Raw genomic sequence first — 13,910 nt, forward strand, 5'->3', positions numbered from 1 at the left:
GCGTGTGCTGCCACTAGATAGTCTCTTTCGTCAAGTGCCAATAGGAATTTAGGAATAAGTGCCACATTTGATCGGATATAAGTTTTAAAAACATATTTTCGAATTTATTCGTCATACATTCGTAAAACGCCATTATTTCAGAATTCGGAGACTTACAAGACTCATAATATCTAAATTTCATTCGCGATATTTTAAATATCTACTTTTTGTTTAGTTTGTATGCATATTTCTATAAAATTTTCTTGCGAAAATAACCACCAAAAGCTGACGCCACAGGCCATAAAAACTTTCACACCACGTATTTCCAAGAAATGTAAGTGAAAATAACATTTTGAGTGAATATTTAAAGCAATAGTGAAATCATTGCGGTAAGGTGGTGTTTAAAAATAAAATTCCAACTAAAAGTAACTCGAATGCAAAATTTAATTCGTCTATTAAAAGCTTGCAGTGATTCTATGAGCATACAAATGTAATAGTCGCGTGTTTGTGTTAGTATACATATACTTATATAGTTAGTAGGTATGAAATAGTTATTTTTATATCTTTAAATACAAGTATAGCATTTACCACACACATACTGAAATATTAAAATTCTTAACACTCGACACCGTAGCCGCCAAGGACTTCAAGCGTGGCACTGGCAGCAGCTGCACAATATTAGCGTCCTGTTGAGCGGCAAACGCGCACACAAAACAACAACAAACAAGCCACAAACAGCAGCCTACAGACGCCAACTAGGAGCCGCCACGAACTATGCGAAGTTGAGGGTGTGTAGAACACCTGTTGGGTTGAGATTGTCTGCATTGCTGGGCCAACTATATATATAGCATGGCTGCCAGGAGAATTTATGGAATTCCGCTTTAAAAACACAAATTCATATTTAAATAAATATTCATATATGTACGCACAATCTCATATTGAAACTTTGCTGCAGACGTGGAAGCTACATGGGTTCACACTTATATACATCTATGCAGCAGGACGTCAGTATGCAAGTGCGTTGCGCGGAATCCTTGCAATCTTGTTATGCCCTTGATTCCACAAATGCAGGCACAACAGACATATATTTGTGTACGTATGTATGTGTACTATATTTACGTCTACTCACAAATGAACTAACTGCAGTTTCATATAGAAAGTGTGTGAAGAATCGTGTTAGACTCAAAATGCCAAGCACGTTGCAATGTCGGAGGACCGTGTTGAATTGCAACAAAATGAAATTGGTAGCATGCTAGCTTATCCACAGCCATATATAATAATGTATAGTATTAATATATCCCTCACTTAATAAAAAAAAACATAAGAGAATAGTCATTTAAGTGCGTCTGATTAAGCGAATTATTCAACTCCTATTTCTCCTCAAAGGGAACTGTATCTTTTGATGTGTTTATAGACATACAGATAGGTTATAATCAAGGTAGTAATAGATCATTTACCAGTTCTGATATCATATAAACTTTTCTGTGAATTAAGAGTTAAATCCTGGTATAAAGGTAAGTTTTATACTGTGACCTTGACAAATGTAACTCGTCGTCCAACCAATGCTCTTCTAGTGATAGAAATCTACCAGCCAGGGAAATACCTTCAGAAGCATAAAGCTTATTGGCTATGTGGGGTCTAGGGCAAGTTTTCACAATTTCTCCATTTTAAGTTAGAAGATACACAGTTAATAGAAAAATAGACTCTCTCTTTTTTATTGAAGTAACTTTGACCTAAATATGTAGTACCTATAAAGTCAACTGGAAGTTCGAAATTCTGTATATTAGGGGCCTATTCAAGCCATTTTTGACAAACAGATATAATACTATCCAGAAAGGATTCTCCCTGAATTCCAATTATATATCTCACACATTGACCAATATTTTCATTAAAAAGTCAACTATAAGCACGTTCCAAATTTAGTTGAAATCAGTCCGGCGAATCCCGAGATATGTGATTCCACCAAAAAGTGGGCGGAGAAGCGCTCGTCGTAAAATTATTTCTTAGGCACCTACGAAGCCATCTCATACCATCTCGGAGGTAAAATTTAATGTTATTTAATTCTTGATTTATAGCGCTTTTAGTACCTTATAACAGAACCGCTATATGGGGAGTAAGCGGGGTTATCACACGATTTCATCCAATTCACACTGTCGATAGGAGTTCTTAAAAATATTTGCGCTATGCTCTGGTTGTTGTAGCTTTAATGGTAGGGGTGATATGTACATTAAACTTATTAGAGGACGTTCTGAAGAATTGGTACTGTCTGAAACCACAACCTTGCGGATTATAAAAAAGTATTTGGGCTTGCATTCGTATAAAATTGTTCTCACTTAAAAACTGCAGCCATTGAACATCCGCAGACGTCGTGAATTTCCTTGAAAACGATAAAGGATTTTTTTTAAGAAAAACATCTTTTCCGATGAGGATCACTTACATCTGAGTGGTGCTTTAAGTAAATAAAACTGACGATTCTGGTGCTAAGAAAATCCATAATTGCTGTCAAATTGACAGTTTGGTGTGACTTTTGGTTTGATGGTATCATTGATTCGCACTTGACAATGGAGAGCTATATAGATCTATAACCAACTTTTTATGGCCGCAATTGGAAGAAATTAATCTTGACAACATTTGGTTCCATCAAAATGGGATCGCACCGAATGATTGCTAGAAAAATTTGGAGATCCGATTATTCCAAGGAATTGTGACATCGAGTGGCCTCCTCCATAATGTGGTTTAACAACATTAGAGTTGTGGAGTTATTTGAAGTCATTGTTTTTAGCAATGAACCAGACGCTCTTCAAGCTTTTGAAGTCAATGCGCGCTGTTCATGACATACGACTTTTTTTAATAAAAAAAAGACTCGAAGTTTGGGTTCATCGAAGTCGTAAAGGCCATTTGAATAATGTTATATTCAGAACTTAATTGTATCGGTTGTACTCCTTAATTAAAAAACATTTGAATTTTTTCAATAATTAGTGTTTTTTTAAGAAATCATATCACTTTTATTGGAAAACTCTGTATGGTTAAACGAGTTAAGCTTCTCGCTCTCATGCACCGAACTACACCACTCACAAAGCAACAGTGGCAAACACATCACACATACACACCATTACATGCAGTATACCAACCCACCATAAGTCACCACAGTCCAACGAGTAAAATCCTTCGTCCTTGAAGCGGACGTTTTCTTTCGACCACGACTTGCGATCAATCAACATCGGCGGACGTTTTATCTTCGGCGCGCAGCCCATCAAATCATTTTTCATCAACCAAATTTTCCGATTTTTATACAACCCAAACTCCGTATCCAGGGAGTTAATTCCTTTTTTTATAGAATAACTCATCTAGTTATTCTCCGTTTTTATTATTTAAATTGTTATCCGACCAAGAAGTTAATAATTTTTTGCCTAGAATAACTCATCCTCATGCATTCTGAATTCATCAATACTTGTCTCAATCTCACGATAGTTAACGTGACGATATTGCAATATCAGTCGGTGGTTACTAGTTTCCCGAAAAACAATTGACTTTGAACGACCGTCAAGAGATTACACTTGGATAGATTTAGGATCTCAATTGAAATCATCATACCATCGATAAATGCTGATCTTTGATGGAACTTCATGGTAATGTCCATAGCATACTTTTCGGAGTGACAGACTTGTTCAAATATTACAAGAGAGCATTACTTCCGAAAGCATTATAGTTTTATAGTCTCATTTGGTTTCCTCCAAACGTATGGTTTTCCATCGGAGCCAAAACATGAAATTTATGATCGTCAGTATATATAAAATTTTTTCAGACTAAAAAAACAACCACAACCACCACATTTGCCTGATTTACAGTTGGAGTCAAGCCATAATTATCACATACCAGGAAAGTGCAACTATCAAACTTGATACGGTTTTAGATTAGCACATTTTTTTCGTGTTCATCGTTTTTACACGAATCGGTTAAAGGTATACCATTCTCATTTGGGTATGTAAGAGGTTATACATACATATATGGTTAGAAGCAAATTTTCCAGATTTTTTCTGCGAAAAATTTTAATTTTATTGATCCAAAAACGTGTACTTATATGTACTATGGTATCATTTAACTGTATTTTAAGACTTAGTATTAGTAAAAATATTTATTTGGAAAGGAACTACAGCTGATCTCCTGGAGCTCCTCTCAAAAAGGACGTTTTGCGGCGACCACTCTATCTCTAAACTGGACGCTGTGAAATTAAAAAAATCAACAGCTTTCGTTATACCTCATGCAAAGAATTATATGTGCATCATGTATTTTCTTGATTAAAAAAGTATTTTGTACTTTCTGATATCGAAATTTTGGGAATGTAGTTTTATTTGCAGATAAAGTTTACAAATTAAAAACATACGTGGTATTTCAAATATATGTATGTAATAAGGAAGTTAAATCAAAAATAGTCTTCGTACTAAATATTTATATGTGCATATTTGATTTTTATTTTTTAATATTATTAATGATTATGTAAATAAGAAATTAATAGTCAAAATTATTACCATTATTCAGTGTTATGGAATTAAGTCGGGATGGAATGGAATCCAACAAGGATTTAAGGTGGGCTGGATCAATATTGGCCCATTTTTGGTCTATTGCCTTTTTAAGGTTCCTTGCTGTCTCAAACTGTATACCGTTCTTGAACACTTTGTCAGAGACGGTACCCCAGAGGATCTCAATCGGATTTAGGTCCGGGCTTAAGGCGGACAAGTTCAATACAGGTATTGTTTGCCCTGTGAAGAGGGATTTTGTGATCTAAACTGTATGTATTGAAGCATTGTCCTACAAAAAAGTCCTTTCATCGCCATATAAATTGCCACCAAACTCTATTAACTCACTCCTCAGGAGGACCACATACTTTGAATATTCATTAGGGTAGAGATGTAGCACATTTTATATGGCTTTCCCTCTATAGCAGAACGCAACCCATACTATCCTACTACCACCGCCAAACCCTCGCTTAAAACATGATCGCCGATCCTGGCACATATGTCTCCAATATCTTTTGCAACTATCAGGGCCATCTAAATTGAACTTCTTCTCATTACTAAAAATTACGTAATGCCATTTTTAGCATCAAAAACGGTACTTATTTACAAACTCCATGCGAGCCTTCATGTGTAGCTGCGAAAGCCTGGGTTTAGGCACCATGTAGGTATGTTTCAATAACGGATTTTCATGGATCGATCGTTAATGAACTAATCCCTTTCCAAGGACTTCTATTTTTCAGCAAGGTCTTTGCATAAGAAGATTTGAGATATAAGTGAACCATTCCTTAGAAAAACCAGGAAAACCCACACAGCTGTGGTAATCTATATAATTTTTATCTGGAATTCAGAGGTAATCTCTGAAGCAACAACAACAACAGGTATGCAAACAACCTTGAATTAGGGATGAACGCCTTTTATTTAATTACTGCTGTTGGCCTAAAGCATTACTTGTGGAAGGCACAATGTTAATTTTTCATAAAAGAGGACAGAACAGTAAACTTAAAACCGGTTAGTTAGTTAGAAAACAAAAAAATAATAGCTTAGCTAAGCATATAATGAGCATGTTCGCATATGCTTGCCTAGCTGCAAACAATATACTCAAACAGTGCAGTGCAGTGACTATTGACAATTTAGTGAAGTTAAAAATAATAAAAAAAAAAACTTCTTCTCTCCCGCAAAAACCTCCCCCTCTCCCGAAAATTATCAAATGAGCATTGACCAAACCGATGACGCCGCATTCATCGAAACCCGTATAATTGATCCTGTCGTCATCCTCCTCCGTTGAAAGCGGCGACCTCGCCCCCTTCGCATTCTTCAGTGAAGGCGATTTTCAACCTAAAATCAGTCGCTGGCCTCAGCGTCAAAGTAGAGGCAAAAAGAAAACTACTGCCAAAAAAATTCCTGAAGGCGGTAACAGTTTAACATTCGACGAGCAAACGTCTAAAAAATCTTAACAGTTTTAAGTCCCGACAATTAACAATAAAAATGTTTCCCGACATAACTTTTACAGCCTGCGTATGTAATATAGTACCTTTGATAATTATGCTAAAATATCGTATTATTATTATGTCATTATGGAAACGTACCAACCAAAGCATATGGACGACACAATAACTATGGTAATATACAGCAATATCCAAAGTCTACAGTCGTGAACAAGTGGCCGAATTAGAGTCCGAGTACAAAGGGTGCAAGTTTGCCAAAGGTGCGCGTAGAAGAGAAATCGCAAAACGCATAGGAGTGGAAGAAATAAAAGTGAGAATTTGGTTCAAAAATCGACGAGCAAAGGATAAGAAGCAAAGGTTCAAAGTCGATTTTCTTGTAACTTGTTACACACAATAAGTAATTGATATCGCAATCAGATGAAAACAGTCAGTTCACATATTCAAGCTAGTCTACCTTTCTGACGTTATTGAAGTTTTCATAAAGCTATAACTGAAGTACATTTGGTATTAAGGAAGAGGAAAAAAGTTCGTTATAGTTAATTTCAATATGAAATATGCAATACATATCTTTGATTGATAAAGACAAGACTCCGAATCCCCGTAGATCACTGATGATGATGGAAGATGAAGCCAAGTACGACGATTCTGCGAGCTACCACTCTTTCTTTAGTAGGAGAGTAATGTAAAAAAAAATTTTAACCCAAAATAGAGCTGTCAACGTAGCTATGAAATCTTCTATGAAGGATAAAATGAGGAATTAACAAAGAAGTCAGAAAAACTGAGTGAATGAAAAACTTCGTTTAAACATTCGATCCTTATGGTATATCTAGGCGCCCAGATGAGTTTTTAATCGATATCGATCACACAGAAAGTTAGTCAGATACTTAAAAATAAGAAATTTTGCTCATAAGCTCCAGGAAAATTAAAGAAAAGATATCGCTCACCATAGGAGAATATGAGATTACTTCACAGCTACAGTTGAAGTACCTTGGTGTAATAATGGACTCAAGACTCAAATTCAGCAAAGCGGCAGTTCTAATTATGACAAGACTGACATTTACAACAGATTAGGCTTCAGTCAGTCCGTACAATAAAAGTGACTTAAATGTCTTCTTCTTGCGAGAAACATAAGATGGGGATATGTTAGGTTTAGCGGATTAAAGTCGGAAGTTAGTTCTTCAGAGACCTTTACAGATTAACAAATTTTACAAGTGAAGTGATTCAAATAGCAAAAATATAGGTATTCGAGGGTAGCGTGGGTTTCGCAATAAGAAAAATTAATCATCGAAAATTGACACATTTGCATGCGTTTAAACCAATTACCGAAGCACTTTTGCCTCTCTGAAGGAGGTATCTTCTAACGTTATTCAGTATACAAGTTAAAAAACGTTTAGTTACTTTTAATAAAAAAAAAAATGTTTGGGATTGGGAGCTATGCTCCTTTATTGAATTCTGTGCAAGAACTGAATTTTACAATTATTTGCGCTTAACTCTAAACCTACGTTTGCCGCTGCAACGGGTATGGAGTTTGCTGACGCTGCGCTTCCCACGAGTTGCCACTACACGTGTCGCACTCTCAGCGATTTAGTGGTGTCATATTATATTGCTTTGTATCATATGATATTAATGCATCATATGGTGCTTTTTAAATGTATGGGGTGCTAACTTACATAACATTTTTCCAGACTAAAAAAGTCTGAAAATCTTTATTTTTATGTTATTTTGCGAATGTTAATCGAATGGTTTCAGTTGGGCCTTTCTGTCATTTAAATCAGCCTCATGAAGTAGAATTGTGATTGTGGATGTACTAGATGTCTTTTCCGACACTAAGGAGAGGAAACTTTTACTATTAGCAGCTTTGGGCTTGTTTTCCACTTCTTTGTTGGTTTTGAAGCATAGAATGACTTCTTTCGACTACTTCAGCAATTTGACGCACAGTACAGGCGACTGCTGATTTCAGACTGACTCTATCGTCGCTTTGTCCTTATTATATATACGTTCTCTGTCTTTACTTTATTTATTAAATTTTTACATTTTATATACGATGCATTGTTGTGTTATACAGATTAGTTAATTTTACTTGGGTCTCCTAAAAGTATGCAAACTTATGGATTGCAACCTACTACACGATTTGTTTTAATTAAAAAAATTTGAGGAGAAACCTAAAGAAACACTTTTGTCAGAAAGCTAGGCAATGTACTTTACGGTTTATTATGTATGGAAATCATGTAAAAATAAAAAGAAAATATGGAAGAATTTCCATATAAGATACCCCAAAGCTTAATTTTATGTGAGTTTGTGGCTCTGCTTTTTGAGAGTCTTAACAGAGATCATAGAAATACTTGCGAGCTAAAATTATATTTACACTGACTTTAAATTGACTAAAATTAAAAAAAATAAAATGATATTAAAACGTAAAATTTTAGATACCCAAAAGCTTTTTTCTTTGATCGATAGTAAATATGTGATCCCGTTCACCGTCTCTGCTTGCTCTGAGGAAGCTTCAACAGAGACCTCGATTTTAGCAAAGACCTTTCGAGCTATTTTAGTCGGCAATTTACACTGCACCCTTCGGTAGACAAAACCAATCGATGCGTTGCCAAAAGATTGCGGACCATTTACTTTCACTAATGAGGAGGTACAAATCTCAACAATTTTAAGTTCCGACAATTATTACAACGTAACAATAAAAAAGCTTTCAGACACAACTTTTACAGCCTTTGCATTTAAAATATTACCTTTGATAATAATAATAAAATACCGTATTAAATTTACCCTCATTTCATATTATTTTTCTAAATTTCAGGCACAATGTTATTATGGCAACATACCAACCAATGCATAAGGACCAAACAATAACTATGGTATATAATACACAGATATATCCAACTTCTACCTATGGTATCCAACTTTATCACAGTAACCGCCCACTTTCACCAATGGGTAACCGACTTTATTCATCGCTTACAACAGTTTCACCAACGGATAACCAACCTTATTCACCGGCTACAACACCAATGGATAACCGCTTTTATTCACGAACAGTCTATAGTCGTGAACAAGTGGCCGAATTAGAGTCCGAGCAGAAAGGATGTACATAAGTTTGCCAAAGGTGCGCGCAGAAGATAAATCGCAAAACGCATAGGAGTGGAAGAAAGAAAAGTGAGAATTTGGTTCAAAAATCGACGAGCAAAGGATAAGTGATGAAGTTTTCTTCAGACAAGACTTCAGTCAATTATCACCTAGTTCGTGACTTTAAGCAGAAACCACCCTGTGAGAGAACGATCGTCGTTGCGTTGGACTTGTCAAAAGCTTTTGACACCGTCAGTCACACAATGCGACTGAAGAAGTGACCCATGAACTACCTGAACGGTCGTCAATCATCCGTACTATTTCGAGGAAAAACTCAAATCTGAGAAGAATTAAACAAGGGATTCGGCAGGATGCTGTCCGCTTCCCGCTAGTGTTTAACTTCTATATTTCGAAACTCCCACAGCCACCAGAAGGAGTTTCAATAACCTCGTACGCTGAAGATATCACGATATTGACGTCGGGCTAAGTCGCTAGCCGGCAGCACATGGGGAAAGGAAAAAAAACATTGTTGGCTATTTAAAAGGTAATCGGCCGGCCGGTCCTTAAGTACGCCGCATCAATATGCCGTAAGCCTCTTGTTGTCTTCTGTCGAACACCCGCATAGTGAGGCCCGAATGCTTCCAGTTAAGGAGCATAATGAACTCCTCTCCAGGCAGTCACCTGTTTGTAGCGGAACCGCCTCCCAGGAACATCAAGAGGTCATTCCTCAACAACGTCGACGACATCAGACAATACGCCGACCAGACTTCTGACGCAAGAAACTTCCGACAAACACTGACCGCCATTCACAGTGGAACGAGCCATCAACACCTTCACCAACTCCTTCAAGAGGTCATTCCTCAACAACGTCGACGACATCAGACAATACGCCGACCAGACTTCTGACGCAAGAAACTTCCGAAAAGCACTGATCGCCATTCACAGTGGAATGGCGTATTCGGAGTCAAATCACCACCCATTGTAGACGAAGTACTCAAGTTGCCGCGAGAAATGAGAGTGACCCTTGCGCAGCTTCGTTCTGGATACTGTATTAGGTTAAACTCCGACCGCGTCGAAACAGCACGTTTCTTGGATCTTCCGTTGGATGACGTTGACGACAATTTAGCTAATCCTTACCATCCTAGCTGGGACTAGGTACCTGCTTAAACAACAACAACAATAACCTCGGTTTCAGCACGCGTCACTCCATAACTCGGACTTCCATTGTAAAGTCACATAGTTTTCCGGACTGGACCGTGCGAAATATTTTCCTTTATTTATGGTATTGTATAAAAATCCATTGTTATAATATGAGAGCATTATGTATATGTTTTTAAAATAATATATTTAATTTCAATCAGTTAATAAAAATGCGTTTGCTCCGCTTCCCCAGTACTGCAGGATACTGCTATTTTCAGTATTGCGCCGAAATGTAGGCAACAGATGTTAGCTTACTCTTTTACATTTACGGATATTTGATAGTTATTGGAAACTTAATCTCTTATAGTTTCGGGCGCAAATTTCGTTTCAAGCTGAGCAAATTGTATTAAATTCATATAATATTTAATGTTTATGTTTTTTAATAATATTTAGCTATCAGGAACTAGAGCATTAGCGGTAAGAAATTTATTTTTTTTAAACTATTTCACAGAACATAAAATAAAAGAAGGAAGACATAGTAAACAAATTTAAATTAATTCGAAATTATATGCATAAAAGATACTTGATTTTAATTGAAATCGTCATTTGGCTTTCGATACTTCAAGAGTAAACAACTTCTTCACCGCAACATTCAGCAATCAGCGTGAAGACTAAACTGCCTCTAACGGCAAATAATATGAACTATCAACATCCAACACAGTTGGAGAAATTCAACATTCGTGTCCACTCGTGCGTGTATGGAATTAATAAATAAATGCTGTCCAGAACACAGCTCATGTTTCAGGAATAATACTGTTCACCGTCGATCTTCCCATTTTGAATATTTGTAGTGAATATTTGCTGAGTGCCTTCATGGTATAAGTAACTGAAATAGTAGACATATCCAAGGAAGCATTTTAACTTACACAGTCCTTACCAAATAGGTGGTTGAGTGTAAGAGGACAAGAATGTCTTTCTCGGACATTGTTTTAAATTTCAAAAATTTAAATTATTCCTAATATAAGAACCTTAAAAAATATAAGAAAAATTGTTTCCTTAACTTGAGAAAAAATGTCTCATTTGTATTTAAAGTTGAGGAAAAGTTGATTAAATATTACAGAATAACAATGACAAGCGCCTTTAGAGATAAAAACAAATGAAAAATTAATATAAAATTTCTTCGATTAACTTTGCTAACGGTGAAAAAACGAATGACGAATTGCCATTAGATTGCCATTACAGGAGTGTCATTCAAGCAAGCATTTGTATGGTAGTCTACATATATTATTATAAGAGAATATATGTATGTATATTTTCGGTAAAGCATTTTTCTCTGCACGTGGAAATGTCATTGAACCCAGCCAAATACATGTGTACTGACGAACAAAGTGGCTTAGTACTATTGGCTCTTATGCAATTACCAAATCGTTGACTTCACTGGCATCATCAATCACCGACTTTAATACTTAAATTACTAAACGACTAGGATGTTTGGTATTCAACAGAAAAAATTCACTGAAATAAAGGAAAACCGATCAGTTTAGTTATTTCTAGAATATACTTAAATTCGGCGTTTTAGCTACCAATTTAGGAAGATAAAAGAAATAAATTTTTTTCCTACAAATTAAGTATTAAGAAAGTATTGAAGATATTCAATTTATTAAAAATATTTAAAATAATAACCAATGATAGAGCTTGGAAAATATCTGTGACTTTGTTTACAATTACTCTCACTCTCCAAGCTAATGGACATGAGTAGAACGCTTCTCTTCGGGTTCTCTTATCGTAAAGGAAAAGTACCGCAAAAACAAGGGCTATCATGCCCCAGATATCCATTTGAAATATGCATTTCGGAGAGAGTCTCATTCCTCGATGCACCGTTGGGTCGAAAGAACCGAACGGACAAATAGTTAGCAGACTACTTGCTAATAGACAAAAATAGACACTTCTTACTGTGGGCAAAACATAGTAAGACTTAATTTAAATTTCGCGCGAAAGCCGATTCGTCGAATTAGCGATGAACTGGTAAGTGGACACCACTCCTTCTAATCTAATCTATCTTCATACGGAAGACATAATAGAAATTTTACTCGAAATATTCGCTGTCATTGTAACTAGAATTAAGCCAGGTCTCAACAATAACGATAATATCAAAATCCAATTGTGAAGAAAAATTGCGAATAATACTTGATTTAGACCTAATACCCAATAAATTTTGATAGTACACCTTAAGAGAGGAGCCGTTAGGGGAAGGTGCAGAAAATGGATGAGTAAAGTTATGTTAGGCGCATCCTAGTCTCTTGTGGAAACTTAAAACTTGGAGCGCAACTTAATGCCAGAAGGCCATACTGACGAAGAAAACAGGGTATTAAAAAAATGGGGACCCACCTAACTTAAAGTTTACCCTTTTAAGATCAATAATATCAGTATCTTTCTTAATTAATTTATAACAAAAAAGATGTTGTCTATCAACATTAGCATATTTGACAACAAAAGATATAATATCTTCTTCCTTAGTGAGAGAGTTCTTAAAGGCAGACAAGTGAATCCATTTCCTGGGTATCACAATTCGAGATCACAATTGCATTTTTAATTTGAGCAAAAAAATCCACACAGCTTTTTGATAAATTAACACAAGGCAAATGAAAAAAATGATTGCATTTTTGACAGCTGATCTTGAGCTAAGCACGATCACTCTAAGGCCACAAACACACGGCATTAATACAAAATGTATTTAAGAACATGTCTTTTCAAAAACAGAGCAAAAATAAACACGTCTATTTTAAAAAATGTGACAACCTTTCACCTTTTATAGGGAATTTATGCATTATAGTTCTCCAATGCCGACAATTTCCACAAAATGGGTCTAAGTTGTCTGCGAAAAGAAATAAATGGGGAGGTAACATCACAGCCCAAACCACGAAAAGAGAAAGGAACTACCTCTATGCCGTAATTTTTGAATTTGGCATCTACGAAACTAACGACTAGATAAGGAAGTGAAATGTATGGACTTGGTTGTGAATGGGGGCAAATCTCTTCTGCCATCACACAAACAGTGGTCGCACACGCGATGTCATTAATAATTTCTTCTATCTTGGAACCAGCATTAATACCAATAACAACCTCAACCTCGAAATTCAACGCAGAACAACTTTCTCCAACCGGTGCTACTTCGGACTAAGTAGGCAATTGAGAACAAGAACAAACTCTATAAGTCACTCATTATTCACGTCCTGCTATATGGTGCAGAAGCATGGATGATTATAACAACTTATGAGTCGACGTTGCGAGTTTTCGAGAAAAAGGTTCTGCGAAGGATTTATGGTCCTTTGCGCGTTTGCCACGGCGAATATCGCATTCGATGGAACGATCAGCTGTATGAGATATACGACATAGTTCAACGAATTAGTAGACAGCGGCTACGCTGCCTAGGTCATGTCTTCCGAATGGACGAAAACAATCCAGTTCTGAGGGTATTCGAAGAGAAAGACCTACACTCCGTTGGAAAGACCGTAAGAAGAACTTGACTTACTTAAAAACTTCATTTAAGCCACATTGTGAAAATAAGAAACGACTGGCGCGCTGTTGTTAACAAGCTATAACTTAAGCGGTTTTACGCAGTGGCGTAGCTAGGGGGGGCGATAGGGGCCGTCGCCCCTAGGCGCAACGTTTTTTTTTTTTTCTTTATAATATTCAGAAAAATACTTCAACAAATTTTTTTACAAAGTTTATTATAAAAGATAAAGAGTTGTACACT

The 13,910-nt window shown here is 36.2% G+C and overlaps 1 long non-coding RNA gene across 1 annotated transcript; it reads left to right on the plus strand.

Annotated features, from left to right (window-relative positions):
• Window positions 1-338: 338 nt before the first annotated feature.
• On the plus strand, window positions 339-2,235 carry LOC126759878 (uncharacterized). The gene is made up of 2 exons (XR_007667105.1): window positions 339-1,757; window positions 1,817-2,235. It is a non-coding gene; the product is annotated as an uncharacterized LOC126759878 (long non-coding RNA).
• Window positions 2,236-13,910: the final 11,675 nt, after the last annotated feature.

This window comes from Bactrocera neohumeralis, chromosome 5 (assembly GCF_024586455.1).
Source record: "Bactrocera neohumeralis isolate Rockhampton chromosome 5, APGP_CSIRO_Bneo_wtdbg2-racon-allhic-juicebox.fasta_v2, whole genome shotgun sequence".
Lineage (NCBI taxonomy): Eukaryota > Metazoa > Arthropoda > Insecta > Diptera > Tephritidae > Bactrocera > Bactrocera neohumeralis.